Genomic DNA, 27435 nt, shown 5'->3' with positions numbered 1-27435 from the left:
ACAGGGAAGCCCCATGTGCTGATGAAACACTGGGAGGATCTGTGATCAGATTCTACCATGCATTTAGTGGTGTCAGGCTAAAGTACTTCAAAATCCACTTTGTTTGGAGAGGGCAGCATTCTGACAAGTGTGTAACACTACTTCCTCTGTCAATGCTGGCTACACAGATTGTAAACATCGGGGGACACAGATACCTATATCCGTGCTTAATAATGAGAAGCACCCATTTGTACAACTCAGGTTACAACAACATGATGAGGAACTGGTTAAAGAAAAGAAAGTTAACGCTAATGTTTTGCATGTCTTACTCAGGCTTACTCTTAGAACTAATCTCTCAGTAGCTCAGAAGTCTCCATGTCATGTAGGGTGATAATACTTTCCATAGTCACAGGGCTGCCAGAATTCCTCCTTCACTGCAAAGATGTTGGACCTTGGGGATCCACAACCGGAAGCTGCTATCAAACTGGCAAATATCATAACCCAGTAATGAAAATCACACACATTCAGAAAAGAGTAAGCACCAGATCATGAGATCAGAAAGAAAAACAATTTTTATTTCCTCTCTGAGACTCTGAAGTGCACATGTGTTATCTCGTCAAGCTTTTGCCTGCAACAAGGTCAAATTGTGGAAGAATGACAGAAAAATGAGATTACTCTCTCTCAAATGAGGCATCAGTCATCCAAAGCCTTTCATAAAAGCACCAATTATCAAAAGGGTTACAATAAAAATAATTGGATCTAGAAATGCTGTTTATCTGTGAGAAGTACCTCCCTCTCTTGTTACATACTGGATGAAACTGATGCTTCACTTCGGTGAACAGCAAAAGCACCACTGACTTCTGCAAGGCAAGATTTGACGCTGTTCCTTTCATAGAAAGAGATCACTGATGCATCAGAAATGGGGAATGATGAAATGTCTGAGGAAATGCAAACAAGGCTCCTAGACACCAGCAAGAACTGCACCACACTTACCCCTTAATTCTTCTATTAGAAAGCCATTGTCCCTCAGAAAACACCAGAATTCTCTATCTGTAACTGACCCTGCAGCTTGAAGAAAAAGCCTTGAACACCACGAGCTTATTAGGAAAGCTTTTGCAGATGAAGTAATCACTGAAAAACAACAGTAGAAGCAGTTTTCACAGAACCTTTTTTGAAGCAACACTGGATAAAAGTGGACAGCAGGGAACAATTCTACCTTGGCAGTTTCAGCAGGTGCCCACAGCTACGTCACACTGAATTAAAACAAAACAAACCACACAACAAAAAATAATCCAGATAAGTATGAAGGCAAGCTTGGAATGAATGCCACCCTTCCAAAAGGACACTTGCAGGAAGTGCAAGAGAACAGTAAGAAGGAAATGGAACTACCAGATTTCCTTTATTATAGGAAGTTGAAGAGTCGAGATGGTTTAGAATCATAGTATACAACGCCAGGTGATTGCTGGAACAGTTAATCTCCCTGCCTGTATACCCTAGGTCATTATGTCTCATGCAGTTACTCCAAGGCTGACTGTTGGGTGCCATCAGGTCACCACAGAGAGACACCAACGAGTAATATTTGTTTAGATCTTCCCATGTGGTCATAACCTACTACTCATCTCTCTGCTGTCCTGACCACTGCGGGCAGGTTCTCTGCAGCAGTCTGTCCAGCAGACTGTCCACATTGTACAGAAACTCTTCTGACAGCATAAAAATAGAACACCCTTACGGTATTTTTAGTCTTTCCTGTTTGCTCAACCACAAACACCACGGAAAGATCATAAGTGATAAAGCTCCTGACAAAATGCAAGATCTGACCAACAAAAAAGGTCAAAATCTTCCTTTCTAATAATCACAGGCAGGTAGGAGAGAGACCTCAGTGACTGCAAAGGATGACAAACAGCAACAAACTGCTCAGTGAGGGATAAATCCTCAGTAGTGCAGCTATGGCTCCAGGATCCTACTTTAAAGTTAATTCTTTGAACACCCTATTTTCCACCTTTGCAGAAGCAGCTGTCAGATTCTGGCTTGGTTAGAGTGCCAAATTAAAGTTCGGTATCAAAATATCAGAAAGGTTCACCTGCAAATCACAGTGGCTAATAGCCATTTAAAATTACATCTAAATCAGCACTTAAACTGTGGTATACCAGATTCAAGGACAGCAGAGCAGAGACTGACTGAAGATTAGAATTAAAAGCTTTGTGTCCTTACTTCTGAGCTATGTTTGGAACTCCCTGGCTTTACTTTTTTCAATCAAATTACCTTGAAAAATAATCTAGCAATATTAGAAAATAATGGTTCAAACACTGAAGATGCTCGGACTCTCCAGTATCCAATCTGCAAGACAGTCTTAACTCTTACCCCAAGTATTTTGCTAGAAAAGTTGAAAGCAACAGAACCCAGCGTTTTGTTGGGGTAAACACTGCATTGACCACACAGTAAAAAAAGAACTCAACCAATAAATCTTTTTAAGAGCAAAATAGCATATCTTGATTCGCTGCTATTTCCAGGTCAGTATTATTGGTTCCTCATATCTCATACTTATAGAAGTATTTACTAAGGCTAGTAAGTGTCACTAATTTTATCACAGGTACTCGTTTATCTGAAAACATACACATACGGTACCCTGTTTCAAGTGCTTTGGTCACATAACCAGAAATCACAAGCAACTGAGGGAACACTTTCTTCATTATAGAGAATCTGGGTGACTAGACCAAGGCTTGCTCTTTAGCCATTTGAGCACAGCCACCTCAGAGCCTTACCCACAAAATCATGTTTTCACTGCATGTATTTGGTGTGTGTAGATCTAGCTGCGTCTCCCGTAGTTCTCAGTACTGAAATTCCTTCTCGGTCAGCTATGCTAACTTGGGAAGTTGTGCAACTGTCCAGGGAAAATTGTTGCAAGGGCACTGAAGAACTACCATTACTCAAATGATCTTCCCTGAACCCTTAAAGCAAAGCGGGAAGGCTCCAATTCAAACAAAAGCACACTCTGTGCTTTAGCACAGACCAATACCTGAAGCTAGATATTGCCATAACCTCAATGCAAGACTTTTCACAGAACGTGAAGTACACACTACAATGTAGGCAGTGGTGATGGAACAGGTGAGATGGTGTGAGGGACCACACCCCCTTGTCCCTTCCATGTCACTTGGCTCACTTCTGCTCCTTGCAATACAAACAAGCGTGGATGGCTCCATGAAACAAAAAGCAACGGATCTGAAAGCTGCATGTGTACTGAACACCTTTGTCACATGGGGGAAAAGGCAGCAGTTGCCACCACTATGTTGGAACAATGCATCAAGCAGCAGCTTTACCTTTTCACTCGCCCAGCTGTAGGAAGCCCTATGCCCCCATTCTTGAATCAGCAGGAATGAAAAGGGTTGGAATACAATACAGACTCTGTTCGCTCCCACCAATTTAAGTGACTGAATTTCATTTTCAAGCTTTTCTTTTCCAGCTCCAAAGCCTCGACAGACTACAGACCAGCTTTTCATGCTCCAACAGTCTTAAAGACACCCTAACACATGGCTTACTGAAGATTACATGAAATAGGCCATCATCTGTGAAAAGCAAGTCTCCAGTACTGCAGTTTTATGCGACTAAATCATGTGTACTGCCTGGCTGCCACCTCCTGGTGTCAAGGATTGTACAGGAGCTCCCAATTCTTTCCATAGAGCTGGACACATAGAAAAAGTATTACACAAAACATCTCGGTTCCAGATGAGCTTTCCACTAACTAGGGTTTCCATATACTGAGTAACAAGGCTGGGGGGAACGTGCGTGTTTGTGGTAGTTTAGGTCATGGAAACCATGACAACTTGCATGAGGCCCACCTCTCGGGGATGAGCTGCAGCAGTGCAGGTCAGTGGTTGTGCAACAAAACAGTCTCACTGCAGGATACTAAATCACTGTCTTAGGAAAACATGTTACTCCCTGCTATATGCTGAGCTGTTCTCCTTTGTGAGCTTGCCAGCTGCCAAACAGCATTGCTGGCACACAGATCCCCCTGAATCGAGTCCAGAAAGGATACACAGATATTCGCATACATATGTATGTTGATAGCTGAGACAGCTGCCGCTTCTCTTCTTACTTCTAACCACACTGAACTGATAGGTTGCTACCACTCTAACCAAGATCCCTGTTTGACCAAGCAGTGCTACAATCAGGAACAGCTCCAGGCGGTATCAGGGCCAAGACCATTTATCACAGCACCTCCCAAAAGCCCGTTGACCCTGCACTGCAAAAAACGAGCCCCGTGTCCCTAAACGCTCCCCCATGCCAGCGCAGCGCCTGGCAACACCCGCGAAACACCCGCTCACGCTCCCTCTCGGCCCTCCCTCCCGCCGCCTCCCTGGCCGCGGCCAGCACTTACGTGGCTCCGGCCAGTGACCGTTAGCTTGGCATGGCTGGAGAACCCGCCGCCGGGCGAACTCTGCGCCGAAGAGCTCCCCGCCGCCTCATCCGCCCACTCTTGCGGCAGCCCCGCCGACCGGCCGAGGGCCTCCACCTGCCGGGACAGGCGCTCCAGCTGCGCCCGCAGGCGCCGGTTCTCCTGCTGCAGCTTGGAGACGGAGCGCGCCAGGGGGCTGGCGAGGCGCAGCACCTCCTCTACCTGCCGGCCCACCCCTTGCTTGAACACCTGGATGTCGCCGTGGATCTCCCGGACTGTGCCCCGCAGCGTGTCCTCGTAGCGGCCCAGGGCCTCGCAGACAGTCTGCGCCTCCCGGCTGTGCGCATAATCCATCTCGCCGGCCGCGGCCTCCGCGGGCCGCAGGCTGCGCGGCGCGGCCCGTCGGGCGGCTCAGGAGCCGCTAGCGGCGGACGCCCGGCCGCCTCCCCTCCCGCCACCGTCTCTCCCCCTCGCGGCGGGCGCCCTCTGCCACCCGGCGGCTCTAAGCCCGGCCCCCGCGCTGGCCGGCCCCCATTGCCGGCGGACCACGGCCCGCGCTCTCGGTGCGAAGGGGGGGGGGGGGGGGGCACAGACGGCGCACGCGCGAGAGCGGAGCGCCTGTGCTCCTTCTGCGGAGGAGGTGTAATTTCAGGAGGCAACGGCGTAAGAGGGCGGGAGTAGGGGCGGTGGCACGGGCTTGCTCACAGCTGCCCGGGGCTGAGAGGGCCGGGCGCGGTGGGCTGTGGGCGGGGCCGCGGGAGGGGGACGGCCTGAAGCGGGTCGCCGCGCCAGTGCGGGGAAGGGAGAGGAAGGAGTCGGAGATGGGTGTCGGGGAGGAACGGGAAAGAGAGAGTGAGGAGAGGAGAGGTGAGTGTTTGCTGTTTCTAGGGTTGCTTACGTGACAATGCCAAAGCAAGCACAGCTTATCTTTTCCGGGGGGAGCGCTGAGGCAAAGGGAGAGGAGAGTGATTCTGGCAGAACGGAGACAGAAATGCACACGCATGCACCTTTAGACATGCAAGTTGAAGGCTGACGTGTCCCTTCACGCATACAAACTTGGACCCACACCCACCATGCTCACCCATATGCTGAAGAGTTTCCCCCTGTGGGCTGCAATTTGATGGGCATTAATACTAAGCTGCCAAAGCACTCAGCAGATCCAGTGTGTGTGCATAGAGGATGAGATACACATTTCTGTCAAATTAGCCAGAGTCACAATGGGTTATTCTTTATTGCCTAGTGCAGTGCCAGGCAGTACCTCGTGCATAAAGCCTCATAGGAAAAGGAAATCTGGAATATATTTTAAGCAAATTTACACCATCAGTTAGTCTATATGTGTTCAGCACTTTACGTTCAGCGCTTTTTGGTACCATACAGGATTTACCACGTTACAGAATCATTGCCTCTTTCTGTCAGGAACACTGCATTCACAGGCAAAACTCATTGACTTACACACATGTTTACAAGCATGCCTAGACTCCTGGATGTTTGCCAGAACACTACAGAGATAAACCCTGCAGGTCTGTGTCAGAACCCTCCAGCAGTGAAGCAGGACAAAGATGCACACTGTCATTTAAAGCTTTTTGCATTTGATAATTTTTGTATGTACAAGCTTACGCTCCTCTGTGGACATGGGTATGTGTGTGTATTTGTATGTAATAACCCGTTTATCTAAGCTACCGATAACTTTACATACCAACTTATCCCTTCCTTTTTTCCAGTACCACTGTAATCCTTGCTTTTCCTTGCTCTCCCCTTCTCTTACCTCGAGCTCTTTTGTGGGATCTATTTTACAGCATTGAAACACTGCTGTAGAAAAATGCCAATGTCTTACAAGATAATGAGTGCTTTCTTACAAAAAAGAGTCATCATTTAACAGTGGTCAACAATCGTTCTCTTAATAGCTGAGCCTGTAAATCTAGAATGAGCAGAGAAAGCTGGAGACATTCTGCCTTGACTTTTAACCCCATCTCCAGGTTGCAGAGTGTTTAAGTCAGGATGTGTAAAACCCTACAGCAAAAGTAACGGAAGTCAATACCACTTGCTCATAGGTAATTTCTTAACATATACAACCCTACCTCATAATAATATATATGTGTGTGTATATGTGAATATTAAAGTTCACAGCTCACAGCTATCAGCTAATGCTACTAATACTGTAAATCTTTGGAAAATATTCCTCCTCCTATGGTAAAGATTTCCATTTTTATAATATTTTTAATTACTAAGGAAAGCTTATATTTTTTCACAGAATATTAATTTAGTTGAAAGTTCAGTTTTCTGACAAAAAGTGTTTCGAAAGAAAAGTTTCAACCCACTCTCAGCAGGATCTATCAGAGCAAAGAAAATCAAATTCTTTTGTTGTTTCCAGACTCAGCAACCACAGGATAATCATAAAAGCCTAGTATATTTAAAACTGCCTCTCATTCATGCATTTAGAACAATTTACAGTACAAGTTAGGATACAAACAATTCAGATACTTCCTAACCTCGCAGCAAATTTAAGTGCAACTTTCACTCTCTCTGTCTGTCTGCACTGCCACAGATGAGGAATTGGCTTCATACTTCAGTACTCTAAAACCACACCCCCCTTTCTGTTCCTGTTTGAAATCTCCTGCTTTTGAGCTCTTGCAGCTGGACAAAGCATGGGAATACATTAGTCTTCAAAAGCCTCTCAAAACAGATAGTATTGTAAGTAAATACCATAAGTGAAACCCAAACCAAATGATATGATTCAAAGATGGAAAGATGACACACAGATTCTCAGAGCTTAATTTTACCTAAGAGGTTTTGATGCCCAAGGCACACTAGGCATTTGATGTTCAGCTGTCCTTCCCTCTTTCTGTCTCAGTATCTGGTGCTCTTTTTCAGCAAGAAAGAGGTCCCAGTTAGCATGCCTTCAGACATGATTTAGAACCTTAAAGAACACAAAGTTCCAGCTAAATTAGCTGGTAACACGGCTTGGCTGGATGTCATGGGGAGGATGAATAAGTGGTTACATCCAGGGTTTCCAGAGGAAGGATAGCCTGACTGAAGATATTTGGCATGTGGGAAACCTAGACAAGAACTACAAAATCCTCAAAACCTCATTTGGCAAAATCTCCTGGCAGGATAAGAGGAAACACCCAGGAAAACCTGACTTATGATAACCCTGTCAATATTCTGTTAGCAATGGTCCAAATACAACAGCCTACAGTAATGTGATAGTTTGAACAATTTGTGTAGCAGTATCACATGTTTCTTGTAAGGGCCTTATGGCATTTCTACAGTATCTAATCTACCCTACAAGCAAACCAGCATCCATGGAACATACTACATTCCATAGCCCCTCTCTCAAATAGCTAGTTTAGCCCTCTTAAGGCAAGGTTCTGCTTGGAAAACTGTCATTGAAAAATGGTATGGCCAGGCACCAAACTAAGAAAAGAACAAAAATGTTTCAGTCCAGAACAAAATATGCTCAATTTATGTATAGAGGAGTCTTGAGTTTTTCTTTAGATAAATGCCAGTCCAACATGCTCACCACAGGCTCCCATAAACAAGTTTGAGTTCTTTCCATCTAGTGCCCCACCAGGAGTGATAATGTACAACAGGCTACAAGATGCCCATTTTGCCTTCTCTGTAAGTCCACTGCCTTCCCTGGTCCTGGACAGGAACTATGGATTAGAGCATTATGAGTGACTCGTGCAAGTATTAACAATCCTTTTGAAAACCGATCTGCGCCCAGTAGAACAGCTAGGGTATACAACAGTTGCATGATCATTTTTCCAGCATTGCCCAGGGAAGTTCATTGTATTTGCATTTCTAAGCAGAGAATAGAAACGCTTCCGCAAGTCTATTAAGATTCCTGATAAGATGGTAAAAGGAAAAGCAAAGAAAGAAGTCTGTCTTATTTGATGGGGACAGGAAATAACACCGTATTACATAACCCATTAAATGTTCCAAGCTTTACTTCACACTAAAGCTCAATGCCAATGGTTTTATATATGTGTGTGTGTGTTTTTGTAAAAACCTGTGTAGCTGTTCTGGCAGATCTGCACTGATCCATTGCCATAATTTTTTTTTCCCAGTGGTTCAAATCTCTGACACCAACTCAGTGCTCTAGTACAAAAATACTAGAGTACAATAGTTCAATTTCTAGTGCTAAGGTCTAAATTGTTTTCCCTGTGGTTTGAGAGTGAAAATTTGGCACATCAAACAGGCCACAAGATCATCCAAATTAAACTTCATCCAAACAATTGAACCCACTCCTGTAAACACAGTAAGCAAATTTATATCCAAGCATTTGGCTTTACATTGTTTCGAATTATTTGCTAGCATATATGGAACGTGATAAAACAGGTGATTATTCAATCACTGGCATAAAATGCACCAAAAATAAATATAAGCTAATATTAGTTGGCAAGTTCTGAATGATCCAGAGGTTCCCTTTAACATGCGCATTTGAGCTTCAGATTTGGGAAAGAAAAAGTTTTCTTTTAGTCTTGAGTGTTCACGGATTACGTCCACTGCATAGTAAACTGCTTTTCATGGTATTTTAATAGCACTGTGGTGTTAAAAATACGCGCGTAACTATAGTATCATTTTGCCAGAATGCATTTAAAGAGTATGCTGAAAGATATATTTCAATGGCAAATGGTGACAGAACAAGAATATATTGGGGGTGCTTTCTTTGGAGATTTAATGGGTCACTTCTTAAATATACATGAAGTGGTAAAGCCGCAAAGGACCGGCTACATTGAATGAGGGTCTCACTCCAAAATCACTGAGGGAATTTTTTAACACTTTGGATCTGATCTAAATGTTCACTTGGTGTAAACATCTGGAAGATGTTTACTTTCTACAGTTACAGCCCAGGCCAACCGAGGAGAGAGGAGTGATGGCCTGTAGTGAGTTATGTGCTCAGCATTGTTGCCCAAAGGCCAGTGTAGTTGAAGGGACACCGGCCTAACTGCATCTGTGCTGAGGAGTAGCCAGAGAAGGCGTGCCGTTTAAGTAGGTCTTTAATTTGAAGGAGCCCAACTGAAAGGCATCCTGTCTCTGGATGCAGCCATTGACTGTTCCCTGCTGCAAGGCATTGGCATACACATGCATGGCCCTGTTACACAGTCTGACGCATGGCTTCTCATAGGATAGGACCCAGAAATGCTTGAGCTGCCTGCCTTTTCTCAAAGGGGCTCTACGCACACAGATGCTAGCATACCTCCATGGAGCTCCCCCTAAGAAGTCTGTGGCAATGCTGCATACAGCAATTGCCTGTGATTTTCTCGTGGTTCTTCCCTTTAGTTGCAAAAGGATTTGAGCAAAGCTAGTTTGTTCCTTCCAGCATGGGCCACGTTCTCTGTGCAGGTGCACCACTGTAATTAAAACTGGAGTAACTCTAATGACTCCCATTTACTCAGGTTACTGCAAGCTGGTCCTGAGATGAAGCATAGATCTTGCTGCCTCCTCCTCCTAACATAATTGTTAAGGACATAAACTACAACTGCGTTCACTGTGACTACTGAACTAGAGGGTAAACAGGCTTAGCACAGTAATATAGAGGATTTAAAGTCATGGGTTCTTATGCCTGTTAACAGTCTAGTTCCAAAGATCTGATCCAGGTTCTGTTTATCTGTGGTGTAAATCTAGACTAATTCGATGTGCTCAGTGGAATTGTGGCTGTATAAAGCTGAATGAGAAGAGAATCAGCATGTAGGTATCAAACGTGGTGGACAGATGTCCCCTTCAGGATTCTTCTGTTTCAGTGGTAGGGGATATCACCTCCAGCTTTTCTTCAGTCACCTGCAACAATCTGGCAAACTCGACTGCAGAAAAAGCAGTCTTTCTGCTACCTAGGAGAGATATTCTACCGTTATACTTCAACCCTGTGTGAAGAAGGGACATCCGTTCATTGCTTGAAAATAGGACTTGGAGGCAGCTCCTCAGTAAAATTTAAGCCAAATATAGTTTCTGCCCTTCTGAAATATTTTGAAGGGAAGGAAAGAAGCGGAGGACTGTCATACTAAGAACTTCTACCTTCATGTTTTTATAAAACTCGTGGGTCACTGCCCTTGTTTTTCACCTGGACAGCTGCATCTAAAGGCCTGTAAGGCTCGAGAGATTAAATGCATTGCAAGTATAAGAGCGGAAAGACACCTAAAGACAGCATAACCTGGATTCCATCTTTCAGTTTTTAAGAAATGCTGAATTTTGGTAATGACATTACATAAGGTAAATTAGGAGTTATTTTTTGGTATCCATCCAAACCTTCCTGGGTAAGATGTGATTTGACCTAAAGAGGAGACAGGCTCAAGAAGAAAACCAGACATGCAAAATTGTTTGGCTGTTCTTGCTTGCTCTGATAAATACCACGGCCGGAGCTAGGGTAGCTTCTCTGAAAAGATGACTGTATTTATCATGCTATCAGATGTTTACTAAAAAGAATTATGCTCTTACTCAGTGGTATTGTAATAGAGGACATAAATTAACACAGTGTTTTGGAACTATGCATATTTTTTTCAGCCAAACATTTGGCCTGCGGCCCAGATAACAATGAGGTTTAGGGCAAAGCTGTGCACTCTGAGTAACCCATGGGATCAACAGCTCCCTTTCCCAACACACATTTTATTTTTACCTTTCCATTCTGTCTCTTCCTTCCCAATTGGAAAAGCAAAATTGAGACAGTAATGAAAACAATGAGACACAATACATTGATTCAAGGATTCCAAGTGCTCCTTGCCCATATACATCTTCCGTGTCCTTTTTGGTCATCAAAATGCCTTTGAATTAAGGAGGAACTTAGAGCAATGCTCTCAGGCAAGAGAAAGAGAGACCATGTGAGGTGGAAAGATGGGTCTGCAAGACAGGGACAACTTGGAAAGCCATACTCTAAGACTGCAAAACCTCTTTCTTCAGTGAAAAGATACATACTGATCATTTCCTCATTGGTTACTGCCATCACACACAAGGCAACTCGCTTCTCCTGTTCCGGCGTAAAACTGGCCAGTTTTTTTTTCCTTCTCTTTTAGGGCTCAAACTGGCAAAGTGCATGTTAAGGTTCAAGGCCTTGAGAAACTCTGGAGCAACTGGAAAGTTCTCCTGGGTTATAGTATCATTTACTGATAGAGCTTTACCTCTGCTGATGCCCCTATTACTGTCCACAAAGTCAGACTCCTCTGCTTACGGATTTGTTAAGAGCAGTCTTCTAAAGGACACACTCCCTTGGCCTTTAGGGACCAGCATAAAACTCGCATACAGTGCCCGTGTTTTCAGGAGACTAAGACTCTGGCTGGTTGCCAACACAAGTGAGAAAAGGATAATGGATCTTATCCCTTTGAAGAACAGACACAATATAGCAGCCTTTCTCCTCCATCCCCTTTGAAGTACACGACAACACAGAGGAGACAATGAAAAAGACGGAAATTTAATGTGAATGCACCTAGGAGTAATCAAAAAAAGATCCTCTTCTGCAATTTGACCAGAAAAGCACACCCTTCTCGAAGGAAGGAACTCCCATCTAAAAGGAAGTTCATTCAGAGTGAGGGAGGTCATGAATGTGCAGCATACGGCATATGCTACACCTGTTCCTTATACAGACACTCATGGGGTTAAGAGAGATGATATGGTTGATCTAATCTAATGGTACACTGTGGCCAAGACGGAAAGCCAAGTCTCCTGTTACCATCCTCACTCCCACTGTTTGTGTCATGCCATTTCTGGGTTCATCAGAACACTTCATGAGGCAATTCAATCATTCAACCCAACAGAAAACCAGTCCAAGCAAAAAAGAAATGGATTTGCCCTCTTCTGGGCTAGTAAGCTCAGTCAGCAACGGACAGAGCAGGAAAGAACTGGTAGCACTGAGAGTGGCACTGAGAGTGGCGACTGGAAAGGAAGAAGACCACTCTCACTGGGCAGCAGTGTGTGGCTAGTCTGGTTCTTGGCATGCAGTAAGACTACCCTTGAATGGAATCAGTTCCTCAGTCTCACTCTTCACAAAGCATGCTGATTAATTAGTGCACAGCAAATTTGTATCATACCTTATTGCGCAGTAACTTCCAATGGCAGACATAGCTCTTCTCACGCTGGCAAAGCTTCATAAACCAATAGGGCAGCAGGGATCAATGCCAGCAGGGAAGCTGTCTCTGCTTTGACAGGGAAAAAAAAAAATCTAAGAAGAGATGCTTTCCTTCCAGAAAGGCAGTGAGACACAACTGCTGTATTCTCTCATAGGTACCCACTGGGGTGGAAAATGTTTTCCCTGTGGGAATGCTGCTTTCAGCAAGGTGTCAGAGAACAATGCTGTCACCAGCCCCAGCCACATATGATTTCCATGTCTCTTTCTATCTTTTCTTCTCACATAGTTACTTGTGCGCTTTATCTGGCTGGAGCAGGGCCATTTATCTCCTATGGTACATTGCTTCCCAGGTCAAGTCTGCCTCTCCCTTCCCCCTTCTCTCCTCAACAGCTTGAAAAACATACCTTAAATTCTGTAAAGTAATCGAAGGCCTTGTTCTCTGCCATCAAAAGAGTCTAAAGGGCTTGCTGTGAAAGATGCTGGACAGTTCTGGTACTGGCAACCTCCGTACTCCTGCCAGCCAAAATTCTGCTCGTGACGAGACTAAGACTATATCTCTCCACTACCGCTCTCTTCTGCCACTGCCAAAAGAGGAGTGAGAATAAAGCAGGATCCTCAGGGTCTCTGTACTGAAAGCAACTAAGGAGCAAAGAAGTGAGAATAGAAGCTGAAATGAAGGACTGAAGAGCACGCAGTAGGAAGAATGGATATGTGTGATTTGTGGTGTTGTATGAGCACCTGGAGTTTCAGTATGCCTGGGTCTATCCCATCTACACTCCACTTACTCTTAAACTGGGCTGTGAGAATAAATTTAGTGTTGCCTGCAGATGTGTAACCACTTCTCATACTGTACCTTTTCCGCTTGGCAAGAAAGCACTATCTCTAGCTAAAAGCTGAAAGTAAAGCTGTCTCTGTTTTTTGTGCACAGACTGACAGGTCAGTCTGTGTTGCTTCCCTCTGGTGAGGAAACTCCTGAGAGTATTGAGTCATTGGTTTCCTGCCATTGCTGGGGCAGAGCAGAAGCACAGTGTCTGACCTCAAAGAGGACTCAGTTCAGGGCTCCTACTTCTGCAACATTAATGACTGAATTTTGCAGATACTGACATTTCACCTCAGCAAATGGTAGTCTGACAAGGACTGGCAAATAGGGAAGCTCAGAGAGGAGCCAACACATACCTGATTCCCACAGAGTCTGTTGTCTTCCTGCAAACAGATGACCTTCACAGACAGCCAGGTGGCAAGCACGTGGGAACACTTGGAATTTTTAGAGGAAAAATGTGGCAGGCTTTTTTTTGCAGCAGGTATTTGCTCATCCTCTTGCTGACTCTCCATTTCCCAATTACCTGCAAAATGCCTTCTTTTAGAGAAGACTCCCATAGAAAGGTTTACTGCACGAGTGTTTACTGTTTAAGAGTTTCAGTCCAGAGCAAGTATGTCACAAATTCTGTCCCTTCTGGCAATCGGCCCTTAGCAAAAGATTTCTCTAATGTTTAAACTGAATGGCGGCATGCGTGTGCATTTCGTACTGACAAGTAAGAGGTTACGGCTGTCGGGGGCAGTTTGTTCATGAGCCAGCCAATTTTGTAGCAAGGATGCATTGGATCTGCGATGGAGGAACATTATGGTTTCTATTCCTCTGACAAACGTGCACGCTTCAAATGATGCCAGTCCTTCCTCAGCTTATCCTAGTGCTCACTGCAATTTATATGCCAAAACCATTGCTATTCCTCTCCCTGGCATCCCAGCTGGGAGAGCTCTGGGAAGGGAGAGAATCAATTTTCCTGGCAAGAAGTAGGTCATATGGCAGCATGTTTTGCCCATTTTTTCTCTGCCAAGCCCCATCCTAACATACCCTTGTCCTCTGCCGATTCTGATAGGCTGGTCTTTTTCCAGAGTGGACTGGGAAACTAGCTAAAAAAATAAAACAATCAACCAGCTTCTGCTCAATGCCAGATGCTGTGCTTTGTAAAAATGGCTCAGGTGAGATCCTGCTGGCCAAGTCAGTAGGAGATTTGCCAGTGGTGTACAGGATGCCACATCAGGCTTTTCCAGCAAGAAGCAGTCTTGGAATTTATTACAGAAAGTATCCTTTCATACTAACAACAACCACCCGCAAGATTTGGTTCCAAAGGAGTCCAAAATGCAGTGTACAGACTGGATGTAGAGGTGTAATGGATTAAGGATGGGAAATGTTTCTTTCGGATTCATTTTCAAGACAGCAGTTTTCCTATTTTTTTATGCCAGGCCAGACACTTCAAAAACTACAGGCATAACTGCTTCATGCTGTAGCCTGAATCGCTTCAACCATTCTGTCAGAGACATCCTCCCTGCACTAGTAATTTTCATCCCTCCTCTACCTCAGTTCACCTATATGCAGAATACAGCTAATAACATCCCCTCAAGTAAAGCACCTTCCATTGACTGTCTTGCTGAATATCGTGGTCAGCTGTTTTGGTCGTGGACTATTTTTTACCCCATGAATTACTGGGCAGCATCCAGCATAACTGGGAACTCTCAGTACTCCTATAATAAAAGAAGTACTTGTAACACTGGCACCATTCATAAGGCAGCATGCCATCCTAACCACCAGCTTAACCCATCAGCTCTCGGCACATTCCCAGGTTTAGGCTTGGAATCTTGATGACTATGACAGACCACCAGGATACATGTCCAGCTGTTAGGATGTGCTTCTTTCCCCTTCCTCTGACAGGTACCAGGCTACCAGAGTCTAAGCAGCAACCTGCAAGATGGCTCAAGGCTTCCACTGGGAGACCATTTCCTATGCCAGCAAGCAGTGCCTGGCATCTTCCATGGCTCACTCCTGCTCACTGTCATTTGTATTCCAAAATTAAGCCTCAAAATTAATGAGGAGATTAAGTTAGAGAATAAGATTCAAAGTTCTAGGTTGCTGCAAACAAGACACCTTGGATTAATCAGCATACATGTTTAAAACAGATTATAATGACTGGTGGTGTCAAAGTGGAGCTGAAAAATACAGTTTATAAAAGCGCTGGATTAAGCAGGCAGCTTCATGGCATCAGGCAAAGCAGAGGGAATAACTGCATCACTGAAAAGCATACACGTCTGCTTAACTCTGACTCAAAAAGATGCATATGCCTGTGTCCAAATTTGCATCTGATTGGCTTTGTTCTTAAAAAAGATACTCGAGTGTTTTGCTGTACTTCAGCATGACACAAGAAACAGGCGTGCAGTACCAAAGCAAGCACAAGCCACATCAATGCACGTGCAAAAGACCAAAGGCTTTGCACTTATTGTGTGAAATATGATTATTACCAAAAGGCAAGTGCACATGCAAAAAGATTTCTAGTGCACTCAATGTGATTTGCCAGTGTGTCGCATGCTGATCAACACAGCACACTGCAGTCCTAATTCTGGAGTCCTTAAAATCAACTGTGCACTACAGCTGCATATGATAAGTGCTTCACTGTCGGATTTTCCTTACTTCAGATTTGTTCCTCTTTGGACATCTTTCTAAGTTGGTTTTATTTTATGAACTGTTTTAGTTGCTTGAGTCTCTTTTCATTCATGTTAGCAGACCAGTCAGAGCAGGGACTAGCAATGGGGCTCTGGTCTTCCCTATGACACTGACTTTCCAGCAATCATTGGGCAAGCTCCTGAAACTCTGGGACTACTGAGGATTAAAGGCCCTTTATGCTCTCCTGCCAAAACTGGGGTGACAGGAAGTGGATGTGACTTCAGTTTGCTGTAAAGTTTCTTTTGCTTGTGAAAAGGGCATTTCTAGGTCTCCCTCTCTCCCTGCCTCCATTTATCCAGGTCCCTGTTGATTGTGGGAAGTGTGGTGGGTTTCCACTGGCGCTTTTGTTGTATTTTCTTCCTCTGGTTGAGGAAAGGAAGTGATGGAGCACCTTGGTGGGCACTCAACAGCCAGCCAAGGTCAACCCATGGCAGTTTGCTTCTACTGGGCTCTCTGTTCCTGTTTTTTCCTTCTTGCATGTTTCTTGTACCCCATCGCTTTTGAAAGTTTCTACCTCTCCGTTCCTGTCTTTTAACTTCTCACTTAAGTCTCTTGAACCCAGTCGCTTTTTAAATTTTCTTGCAACCTCTCTCTTGCTCTCCCCCTCCCTGACCTAATTTTAATTTCTTGCCTATGTTTCTCGTCTCCTGTTGTTTTTCACATTTTTGCCTGCATCCCTTTACGCAGGTCCATATACCTATTCTTTTAATTCTTGTACCCTTTCACATTTAAAATATTCTTTCTGCTTTTCCCTCTGTCCATCTCCCTGTCTCTAGTTCTTAATTCTTCCCTCTGTGTCCTCTACCCAACCACTTCTTCAGTTTTGCTTCTTCCATCTGTCACCCTGCCCCCATGTGTTATTTCTTGCCTGTGTTTCCCGTACTCCATCGCTTTTTGAAATATTTGTTCTACATGTGTTTCTATTTGGCTCCCTGTTTCTATTTTTAATTTCTTGCCTATGTTTCTTTTCCCCTGTTGCTTTAGAATTTGTCCCTGGCCCTTGTTTTGCCTCTGTCTCGTCAGTCCCTTCTGCCTCACTCCCCATCTCTCCCATTTGTCTCTCAGTCCCTATTTTCTGGTGCAATCTCTCAGCTCTCCTCTCTACACCCTTGTCCCCCTCTCCATCCCTCTCTTGTTCATGGTGTCCCATTTTCTGGCTCCCTCTCCCAATTTCTTAATGCTTTCCCGTGTTTCTTGTGCCTCACTGCATTGCAATTTCTCTTTCTCATTTTCCCTCCCTCTGGCACCCTGTCCCTCCTTTTTTAATTCCTCTCTCTGTCCTGTATGCTCTCACTTAAAAAAAAAAAAAAATTCTTCCTCAATTTTCTTCTATCCACCTCCCCAACCCTATTTTTAAATTATTTCTGTTTCTTGTACCCTGTTGCTCTTAAAGATTTCTATCTACTTTTATCCCACATCCTGTCTTTATTTTTTAATTATGCCTTATCTTTCCTTACCACCATCCTTTTAAATTTTTCTTTCTCTGTCTCCATTTTTGTTGGCTGTCACTTTCTGTATTTTTATATCTTTCCCCTTTATTTCCCTAATCCCTATTGCTTACACTGTATTTTCTACATCTACTCTTTGCTTTTTGATATCTTAAGTTTTAACTTTTTCTTTTTCTTCAGTGCCTTTGCTTTATAGATTTTTCTTTCTACTTCTCCATTACTATTTTTATTTTTTTCCCTTATTTCCTTAATCCCCATCACTTTTAAAAGTTTCTGTCTACAGACTTGCTTGTCTGTGTTTCACTGTCACGGTTTGGCTGGTCCAGAATCACAGCCCAGCAATGCTCAGCAGGCTGTTAGCAGTTTGAGTCAGCTACAGGTGTAGCCCGGACCATTGTGTCATGCTCAGTATAAAGCGGGAAGGTTTGCTGAGGAAGGGGATCTCCCGCGGGGCTCCTGCAGGGCTCTCTCCTTTCCCTGCTTCTCCTTGCTCCCGAGGACCCCTCTCCTGTCGATCGTGGCTGCTGCACGTTCATTTGGCCCAGTGTAACTTTGCATGCCTCTGTTGGTAGTGGTGCTGTCTCGTTAAACCCGATTTCACTTCGACCCGCAGGTCTCCTCCCCTTTTCTCGACGCCCCTCCCTGGCTAGTGAGGGGTCATCGGGGGACAGGGCAGCTGTTGCCGTGTAGCCCCGGACACGGGCTGGAGGGGCACGTTCGCTGCCTTTTCTGTCCATCGCCCCCGGATTTCCTCAGAGCCCGCGCTTCTTAAATGGGCTTTCTGCGCGTTTCAGTTCGCTTTGCGGCGCTCTGCTGCCACCATGCGGCCAAGGGCAGGTACTGCAGCCCCGACCCGCGCATGCGCGGTGTCGCTCGCTGTTTCCACGCTGCCGTTCGCCCGCAGCGGCCATGCGAGACCGCGGGGGCTGCCTGGCGCCGTCTGCTGCCTCCCGGTAAGGCAGCCCCGCTGCCGCTCCGCGGGCGCGGGGCCGGCGCTGCCGTTCTGCCCCTCGCCCTCTGCCCGTTTGCGCGCCGGCTCCGGCCCCTCCGGCGCGTCGGTGGTGGGCGGGGCAAGCGCGTGCCGGGCAAACGCGTGCCCGGCAGCAGCACGGCGGCGCGCCGGGGGAGGGCCGAGGCCACCGGTGAGGCGAGCGAGTCATCCCTTTCGGCGGGTGCGCGGGGTCTCCTGGTCGGCGGCGGCCCGGAGGTGCCGTCCCGCTCCCTTCTCCCGCCCCTGGTGCGCGTGCTTTGGCGCTGCCCAGCGGTGCTCCCGCCCGCCCAGGGGTGTGTCTTCCATGCTCCCCCCGCCCGGCAGGGGGCGCGCTTTGCCGCATCCCCCCGTCCTGGTGGGCGCGTGTTCCTGCATCCTGTCGCGCCGCCGGAAGCGTCACTTCCGCCTCTCTCCCCGCCCCTCCGGGGCGCGTGGCTTCCTGCACTCTCCGGTGCACCGCCCGGCAGTGCGAGTTGCGGCAGGAGCGGCGCGGTCACCGAACGTTGCGGGGCTGGGGCTGGGGCTGCGGCTGGGGCTCTTCTGGCTCGGGCTCCGCCGGGGGAGCGGGTGAGTGGGGAGCGGGCGATCGACCGGTGGGTCCCGGGGAAAGCCGTGAGGCGGGCGGCCAGGCCGGCGGGGCCCGTGTCGGAGGCGCGGAGCGGGGGGGGGCTGCGGGCGGAGCCGCGCCGTGTGGGAAGGAGCGGGGGGGAGCCGCGCCGTGGGGGGGAGGGTGGGGAGGGCGATGTCCCCGCAGGGCCGGAAGCCGGGCAGGCGCCTCTCGCGACACGGCGGGAGCGGCGGTCCCGGGGCGCGGCGCTGCCGGGCTGCCCTGCCGGTGCGCCGGAGCGGGCCGGGCGGTGCTCGCCGGTGTCTGGGGCGGGGCGGCGGGGCCTGCTCGGTGCCGGGCAAAGGGGACGGAAAGGGGCCGGCTGGGGCTCCAGGGGGCCCTGCCCGGCCCCTCGGGCAGAACCTTGCTCGGTCTTCTCGCCGCTGGCCGGGCGACCTGACCAAGAGGTTCCTGTTCCGCCGCCTCTTCCCGGCGTCGCGTTCCGCGTCCCACGAGGGAGATCCCGCGCGGGCGGATGCGGTCGGTGCTTGGGCGATGGCCCACGTGGGGCTGGGGGAGCGCGGAGGGGCCAGGGCGAGTGGAAGGGCCCCGCCGCCCCTCCCCACCCAAGCCCGGGGCAGAGAAGCTGGAGACAAAACGCCGTTAATGGAGCACGGTTCGTTCCCCGGGAGGTCTCTTGGGAGTCGAGAGTGGTTTTTTTTTTCCGGGCCGAGGAACAGACTTTCCTCCGTGGTAAGTGCAGAGCTGCCTGTTGCCGCCTTGAGAGTTTCTCTTCTCGTGGTTCACCCTGATTTTATGGGTGGGGTGGAGATGGCTTTTTATTTTTAGATGCCCGAGTACATTGTCAGTAACCTGTGGTGTGAGGACAGTGAACTCTTGAGCACCTAGATGCCGGTAGAAATGTAACCAAAGACACAGGATGGACAGTGATGTTTAAACTTGGTTTATAGTCGATTTGGTTTTTTCATTAGAGTGTTGATGACTGCTTGTCCTGTGGTTCAGTCCACATGCTATTCCGTGGAGCCCTCAGTCTGGGACTTTTATGTGTTAAAAAAAAAAAAGCTTGTCCTTCAAAAAAAAGAACTAGTCCTTCGTAGGACTGAGGTATAGACTTGGGGAGTCTCTTAAAGACGTGATCAGAATTAAAGCTGGATTTCACTTAACGTTGCTGCTGTTTGTCTTTGCTTTTGTTACTGTCCCCACCGCTCCGTCATGATTGGGAGCTCCGAATCATGCCCTTTTTTTTTTTTTCCAATTTGTAATGCCTTTCTCCCCCCTGCCCCTCTCCTAGGACTGTAGCGTACAGACCCTTCATTTAAACGTTAGTTTGTTTCCTCACAATTGAGTTCTGATGATTGAAATCACAGAAATTACACCTGTCTGTCTTACAGATTCGGAGTATTTCTGAACATGTACCCTCACAGACAAATGCTGTGGGGATACGCATCTTCTGCACTTCATCCTCCAGCAGGACAATCCGCCGAGACGGGGACGAGCTGTGAAGGGGCAGTTTCTGCAAGGAGGCGGTTGACAAGGACAGGTGGGTCGCTGTACATTTTAAGGATAGTATTCGATTTGGGATGTCTAGGGTGAGGAAACCCTGGCTCTGTGTAGGCTTGAGAAAAGGTGCGTAGTTATCTGTGTCGATCTAAGGAAGGGAGTTCTGGTGAGACTGAAGCTGCCAATGAGTCAGAAGGAGGAAAAAAAAGAAAAAAAAAAAAAAGGCAGAAAGCACCCAGTTTTCTATGAAAACCAAAATCTCTAGTGGCCTGTCTCAACAGCTGTACCAAAGATGATGCAAAATGCTTTTTCCTCCACTCGGTTGTAGTCATTGCAAACCTTCGCCGAAATAGGAAGCTTTTGATTCCTAGCCCACTTTGTGCTAAAAGGTGGCTTGTTTTTTTTTTTTTTCCTCTCTCAGCAGACTATCAACTGGCATCATTTCACCATGGTGACCCTTTCTTCTGCCCTGGAGGTACAAGACTGGCCCAGAGGATCCCGAGTGGCCTGCAAGGACAAGGTACATCTGCCCCGTGCGTCTGCATTTTTCCCCAGGTACTTGTAGTACGGACTTTAAAGTGAACGTGAAGAACGTGCCAGCTCTCCTTCTCTAGTTTTGATAGGAAGTGCTTCAGCAGAAACACTCAAAATAAGATCTGTTCTGGAGCACGTTGTGCCTGTGTGAAGTGTACTCCCCTCCGTTTATTTGCTCTTCCTGAGAGCGTGCGTAGCTTTCTGTTTTGTGTGCTTGCTGAGAAACGATTCTGTGAGAATCGTGTGGTGCTGAAAGGGGAAAGAAACTGTGTGTCAGAGTTTGGATGTTCTGAAGAAATGGACTGTGTTCCAGATAAAAGCTTTCTCCTTTTTCAGTCCTTAAGTGTTTAAAATATCTCATAGGGGTACGTGAAAACCTGACTGAGATACTGACATCTGTACTAAGAGCAATCAAGGTCGTGGGTTGGGGTTTTTTTTGTGTTGTGTTGTTTTGTTTTGTTGTTTGGGGTTTTTTTGCTTGTTTGGTGGGTTTTTTCCCCCCACCTCTCTCTGGCAAATCTTCCAGTCCTGTTTGGTAGCCTTAAGCATTGCAGAACTGGGTAGTTGATTTCTGCATTGTGTCGTCATCCCTGTCCGTCATCGTCCCGTCCGTGTGTGTGTCGTGTGTGTGTGTGTCCCCCAAAGTAAAATAGTATGGGGATCTCTTATCTTACTAATTTTTTATAAGTTTCATTTCTGATAGGAAAAAACCCCAAACAGTTCATGTTGTGTAATATACAAATGAACTTGCCTTGTTTAAACTGTAACCGCCCGCGAGCTTCAGGGTACGATTGAAGAGGGTGTTTAAGCAATTCGGTATTTCTTCTATGTGTTTAAAAAGAGAGGCTGCTGAATGTTATGGGTGGTTTTCCCCATATTTGGAGGGAGCACTCCAAAGTACTTTATTTCTGTCTGGCTTTCGGTGGTGCATTTCCCTGGCCATTTGGTGGCATCTCTCCTGGGCGGTGCAGCTGCCCAGATGTCCCTCCTAATGGTGTAATGCACAAGAAACCCCCCAGTCGGATGGGAACGGTGTATTTTGGAGACAGGTGATTTAATGGTATCTGCTTGCAGCTGGGTGAGTGCAGTTAACGCAAACATCAAATCAAATACTTTGGTAGTGTAAGCGTTTTTGTTGGATGTACATGAACATCCACGTGCTTTTTCGGTATAAAGTGAACGACTGAGATTTGTTCTTTCTTTAAAGAACGTTTTAAACATGACTTTGTTATGTTTATTTAGAGTTTTACACTTCACTCTGCAGATTTATTGACTGAGCAAGCGAGACGTGCAGCAGCAGCGGCGGTGGTGCAAGGGCTGTAGCTGTTATGGTGAGTCCGAGGATGGTACGAGGTCTTCATGCGGTCTCACGGGCGGGGGGGGGGGGGTGTGTATATCTCCCCCCAGGGGTGCTGTGAGAAAGGGACGAGACGTTTTCCAGCACTATCAAGGGTGTTTGCTTTTATGCTGAGAATGCTTTCAAAATTGTATTGATGAGTCTTAGTATTGATTTTTTTTTTTAAATTTTTTTTTAAGCGTACCGATGGCTCTGGCTTTGAACAGATGTGTTGTAGTTTGAGCTGACCTCCTTTAGCTCAACTGCTATCCTATCCCTCATTCTCACTGAATTCTTCTGCTTTCTCCTGTGTTACTTTTCTCATATGCTGAGACATAACTTGGGATTTTTGTTCTTGAGCTGCCGTGTTGTGTCTGGTGCTGCTCGGCAGCTCCCCCTGCCCAGGTTTGCCTGCCGGCCGTTCAGCGTGCTCGCCCGGCGGCGCCAGCCCTGCGGCCGGAGGCTCCTGGCTCTGTCTCCAGCGGGGACCTGCAGGTGCTGCAGCCGGGGCTGTCCGGTGGGGAGAGTCCGGGGCCCAGAGGGTCTCCTCCCCGCTGTTCTGCCCGCCCCCGCCCCCCCCATCCCTGTCGTCCGTCGTGTCGTCCCGTCCCGTCCCCCCCCCCCCCCCCCCCAAGTGATTCCCATGGAGATGTTGCCCCATGCGAGGTTTTTGCGGGACGTGCCCCCGAACCCCCTGCCCTCCGACCTTGTGCCCCCTCCGCCCCACCATGCTCGGCACGGCCCTCCCACCGCCCCTCGGGTGCCGCCTGCACCCGCCGACTTGCCCCTCGCCCCCAGCCCAAGCTCAGACCCGCCCCTTCCCCGCTCCCGCCCCGCTGGGGGCGTGTCCTCCCGCCCCAGGGGCGCGGGGCCGGCGGGCGCTCGGCGCGCAACGCGCGGGGCTGCAGCGTCGGGGCCGCCCCGGGCACGCGCCGCCCGGCGGGCGCTGCTGCCGCGCGGCCAAAGCGCGGTCCCGCAGCGCGGCGGTCGCGCGCCGGACGTAGACCTTCCGGCGCGCCGGCGGCGGCTCGCGCATGCGCGGTGCGCGAGAGCAGCATGGCGGCGGGTGAGGGGCGAGGCCGGCGGTGAGGCGAGCTCGCTCCTTCGGCTGGTGCGGGAGTCTCTGCTGGCCGCTGGCCGCCGGGGGTGGCGGGACGGGAAGCCTCAAGGCCCGTGCTGCGGCGGGCAGCCCCGGGGAGCTCCCGGGAGCTGGTGGGAGGGAAGAGGGGAAGGAGGCGGACGCCCCTCCAGGCGCCGGGTGCCTTCCCAACTCGCCAGAGCTCCCCTTGAGCCTTCCCCGGCCCCGCTGGCCCCGCGCAGCTGCCTCCAGCTCCAGCACCTCCCCTGCAGCCTGTCTCCCCAGGTCATCCTGTTGTGATGGCAGCAAGCTGGCCCTCGGATGCACTTGATTCTGCCTTAACGTGGATGCCATTAGCTGCAGTGCAGGGAAAAAGTGGCATCTCCAGAAGCTGCTGTGGAAGGAGGCGATTTGGCCGGGGATGATCGACGGTCATAATGGTCACTGATTCTCCTTGTCTCCCAGAGGCTGCACTGAGGGCACAGGTGTCCCTTCCTCCCCTGAGGATGCTGTTGTCTGCACCCGCCTCGGTCTTGCCTGGGTTGTCTCTGCCTGACCTCGCTCTCGTCGCGGCGTGGGGGCAAAAAGGGGCGGGCGGAGCGCTTGCTGGCTGTGGGCAGTGGACAGGAGCTGCTGCGGCTGAAGCTGGAGAGGCCAGAGAAAGGTAAAGAAGAAGGAATCAGAGGCCGGCCGGCCGGCAGCTGCCTCCCACCGCAGGCAAGCGGAGAGTCCATGTGCGTAACCCACGGCGTGGTACGGCCGTGTGACGCATGAACGAGCGAGGCTACATGTCTAGGAAGCCTTGTCTCGCAAGAGTTGAGACAGCCATGTAATCTTTTAGGTGGAGAACCACCATGTGACCGGAGCTGCAGAAGAGGAAGGGAGGAGAGGAAGAGAAGGAAGCGTCTGAACGGGCAAATTCTCCTGGCAGCACTGAGAACAAGGGATGCGGTGAGTCCTGGGCCCTCGGGGCCCCATCGCCCCACTTGTGTGTCCCAGGCCCTCCCTATCCCCCTCCCCTGGCCCCCTGTCTTTCACATGGTGCTGTGATTTCCCCCTTGCCCGCCCCCGTCTTTTTTTTTTTTTTTTTTTTTTCCCTCCCCTGTCTCAGTCTCTCTCTGTCCAGCTCCTGGTCTCTAATTTTAAATTCCCCTCTCTCTCTGGAAGCCTGTCAGGACTTTTCTCTGTCTGGCTCTCTGTCCCTGTTGTTTAATTCCTTCCTGTGTGCCCTTTTAGGCCTCACCATTTTTATTTGCTCGGTCTCTCTTGGTCCAGCACAAGATCCGGATTTTTTAAAATTCCTCCCTCTCTGCCCTGCAGCCTGTCGCTTTCGAAGTTCGTGTTGCGATTTCATTCCTTTTGCCGTCTCTCCCTGCTGGGATTTTTCAATTCCTCCCTGTCTGTCTCGCAGCCCGTTGTTGCTTTCTTGTTCTCTCTGTCTCTGTTGGGCTCCCTGTCCCTGTCTTGACCCACTTCTAAAAATGCCTTCCTCTCTGCCTCGTATGCATTGTTCTTGAAACTTCCGTTTCCCGACGTCTCTCTGTAGGTTGCTCCTGGTCCCAGATGTTTATTTCTTCCCTCTCTGTCCTGTGGCCTGTTGCGATTTGGTGTTTCTGCGTGTCTCCTGTTCCCGGCTCTCGGTCCCCGTTTTTCAGTTTCTCTCTCTCAGCCCTGTAGCCCACTGCTGTTATCTGTCTGTCCTCATCTCTCTCTGGCCAGTTGCCTCTCCCCACATATGTGGTTCCTCCCTCTGCCCTGTGGCCCGTCACTGGTTTTCCGTTCTCTGTCCTGCTCCTTTTCCCCGAGTCTTCAGTTGCTCCCTCTCTGTCCTGTAGCCCATCAAGGGGCTTTGTTTCTTTCTCCATCGCTCCCTGTCCGTCTCCCTGCCCCATCTTTTTAATCCTTCCCTTGCTGCCGTGTGGCGGCTCCCCGCTATCTTCCCTTTCTTCATATCTCTCTCTGGACGGCTCCCGCTTCCCTGTTTTTCAGTTTCTTCCTTCTGGGCCCTGTAGCCTGTGGTGATTGTGCTGCTTTCTCCTTCTCTCTGTCCGGCTGTGGATCCCATTTCTTTAATTCCTCCTGCTTCTCCCTGTAGCCTGTCTTTCTGTCTGCCCTCTCCCCCTTTATCTGTCTCCCCACTCCACCTCTGGCGCCCTGTCCCTGTGTTTTAATTCTTCCCTTTCTGCCCTCCAGCTGTTGCTGTGCTTCCTGCGTGTGTCACACTGGGTCCGGCCCCTCATCTCTGTCTTTTCATTCCTCCCGCTCCTCCCTGGAGCTTGTCGCTGTCATTTTCTTTTGCTGTTGCTCTGTCTGGCTCCAGATCCTCGCAGCTTCCCCCCACCCCTGCCCCGCCTCGTTGCTCCTGGCTGTTTTTTCTGTCTCGATCTCTCTGTGCCTGGCTCTGGCTCCCTGTTGTTTCACTCCTCCCTCTCTGTCCTGTAGCCCATCGGCACATTTTCTTTCGTTGGGCTCTCTTTGGCCGTTTCCCTGTCCCTGTTGTTCAGTTTCTTCCTTCTCAGCCCTGTAGTGTGCCGTGATTCTTTTTCTTTCTCCCCCTCTCCCAGCTCCCAGTCCCTCCCTTTTAATTCCTCCCTCTCTGTCCTGTTGCCTGTCAGGAGTCGTGTGTCCTGGAGTCCCCGGCCCACCCCCCCCCCCCAGCCCCTTCTCACTTTCGCACTTCCTGTCCGTGTTTTTTAATTCCTCCTCCTTTGCTGTGTAGCCTGTTGCTTTTTTCTTTTCTCCATCTCTGTGTCTCAGTGCCCCCATTTTTTAATTCTTACTCTCTGCCCTCTACCCTACCCCTATTTTCACCTTTCTCTGACCCTCTGTATCCAGCTCCCTGTCCCTATCGATTATTTTCTCCCTCTTACTCCTGCACCCGCTGCTATTCCCTGCTGTCGCCATCCCTCTCTGTTCAGCTCTCTGTCCCCAGATTTTAATTCCTTCTTCTGCCCCTCCGTAGCCTGTCTGGATTTTCCCCCTGCTCTCTGTCTGGCTCCCTCTCTCTGCCTTTTCATTCCACATTCTCTGTCCCATAGCCCCAAGCTATTTGTCTGTGTTTCTCAGTCTCTTCTGTCTGGCTCCCTGCTGCTGTTTTTTCTTTCCTCCTTATTTGTCTCATAGCCCATCACTGTTTCGTGGTTTGTTTTTTTTTTTTTCTGTCTCTTTGTCCAGCTCCCAGTCCCTGCTCTTGAATTCCTCTTCCCTGTAGCCCGCTGCTGTTTTTTTCTGTTCTCGATCACGCTCTGTCTGGTCCCCTGTCCCTGTTGGTCAATTCTTCCTTCTCTGCCCTGCAGCCCCTGCAGTCTTGTACTTTTTTCTGTCTCTCTCTGGCCGGAGCTCTGTTGCTGCTCATGAGTTCCTCCCTCTCTGCCCTGTAGCCTGTTGCTTTTGTCCTTTCTCCGTCTCGCTTTCTCTGGCTCCCTGATGACGCTATTTTAATATTCCCTCCCTTTTTGTATGAATCGCTATACTTTTTGCTCTCCAGCTTTTTTTTTTTTTTTTCCTGGCTCCCCGGCTCTATTTTTTAATTCTTCCACCTGTAGTGTGTAGCTCTGTGGTTTGTACCGTGTTGTTGTTCCCCCCACCCCCGCCCCTTCCCTCCATCGTTGGCTGTCTTGGCTCCCTGTCCCTGTTGTTTCATCCTCCCTCTCTGCCCTGTTCTTTGTTGTCTTTCTCCATGTGTCTCGGTCCAGCTTCCTGCCCCTGTTCTTCTTTCCTTCCTCTCTGTCGTGCTGCCTGTCCCAGTTTTGTCCTGCGTCTCCGTCCTCCTTTGTCGGTCTCTGCCCTGCTCCCTTCTCCCTCTATCTGCTGCCTCTCTTCTTCTCTCCCTGCTGCTTCTTTCTCCACCTGTCGGGCTCCCTGTCCCTGTCTTTCTCTCGCCATCCTGTTCCCTGCCTCAGGCGCTCTCGCTGCATCCGCTACCTGCGTGACTGAAGAAACGTTCGCAGTCTCCTTTGCCCTCCCAGCTGCGTTTGCAGTCCCTTCACAGCAGGCGAGGGGCTGTGAGGGAGCCCAGGGGAGGAGGTGCTGCGCTGCGGGGGTCGAGTGATGGCC

This window comes from Leptosomus discolor, unplaced genomic scaffold (genome assembly GCF_034619465.1).
Source record: "Leptosomus discolor isolate bLepDis1 unplaced genomic scaffold, bLepDis1.hap2 HAP2_SCAFFOLD_29, whole genome shotgun sequence".
Lineage (NCBI taxonomy): Eukaryota > Metazoa > Chordata > Aves > Leptosomiformes > Leptosomidae > Leptosomus > Leptosomus discolor.
Note: the sequence above shows the minus strand (reverse complement) of the source record.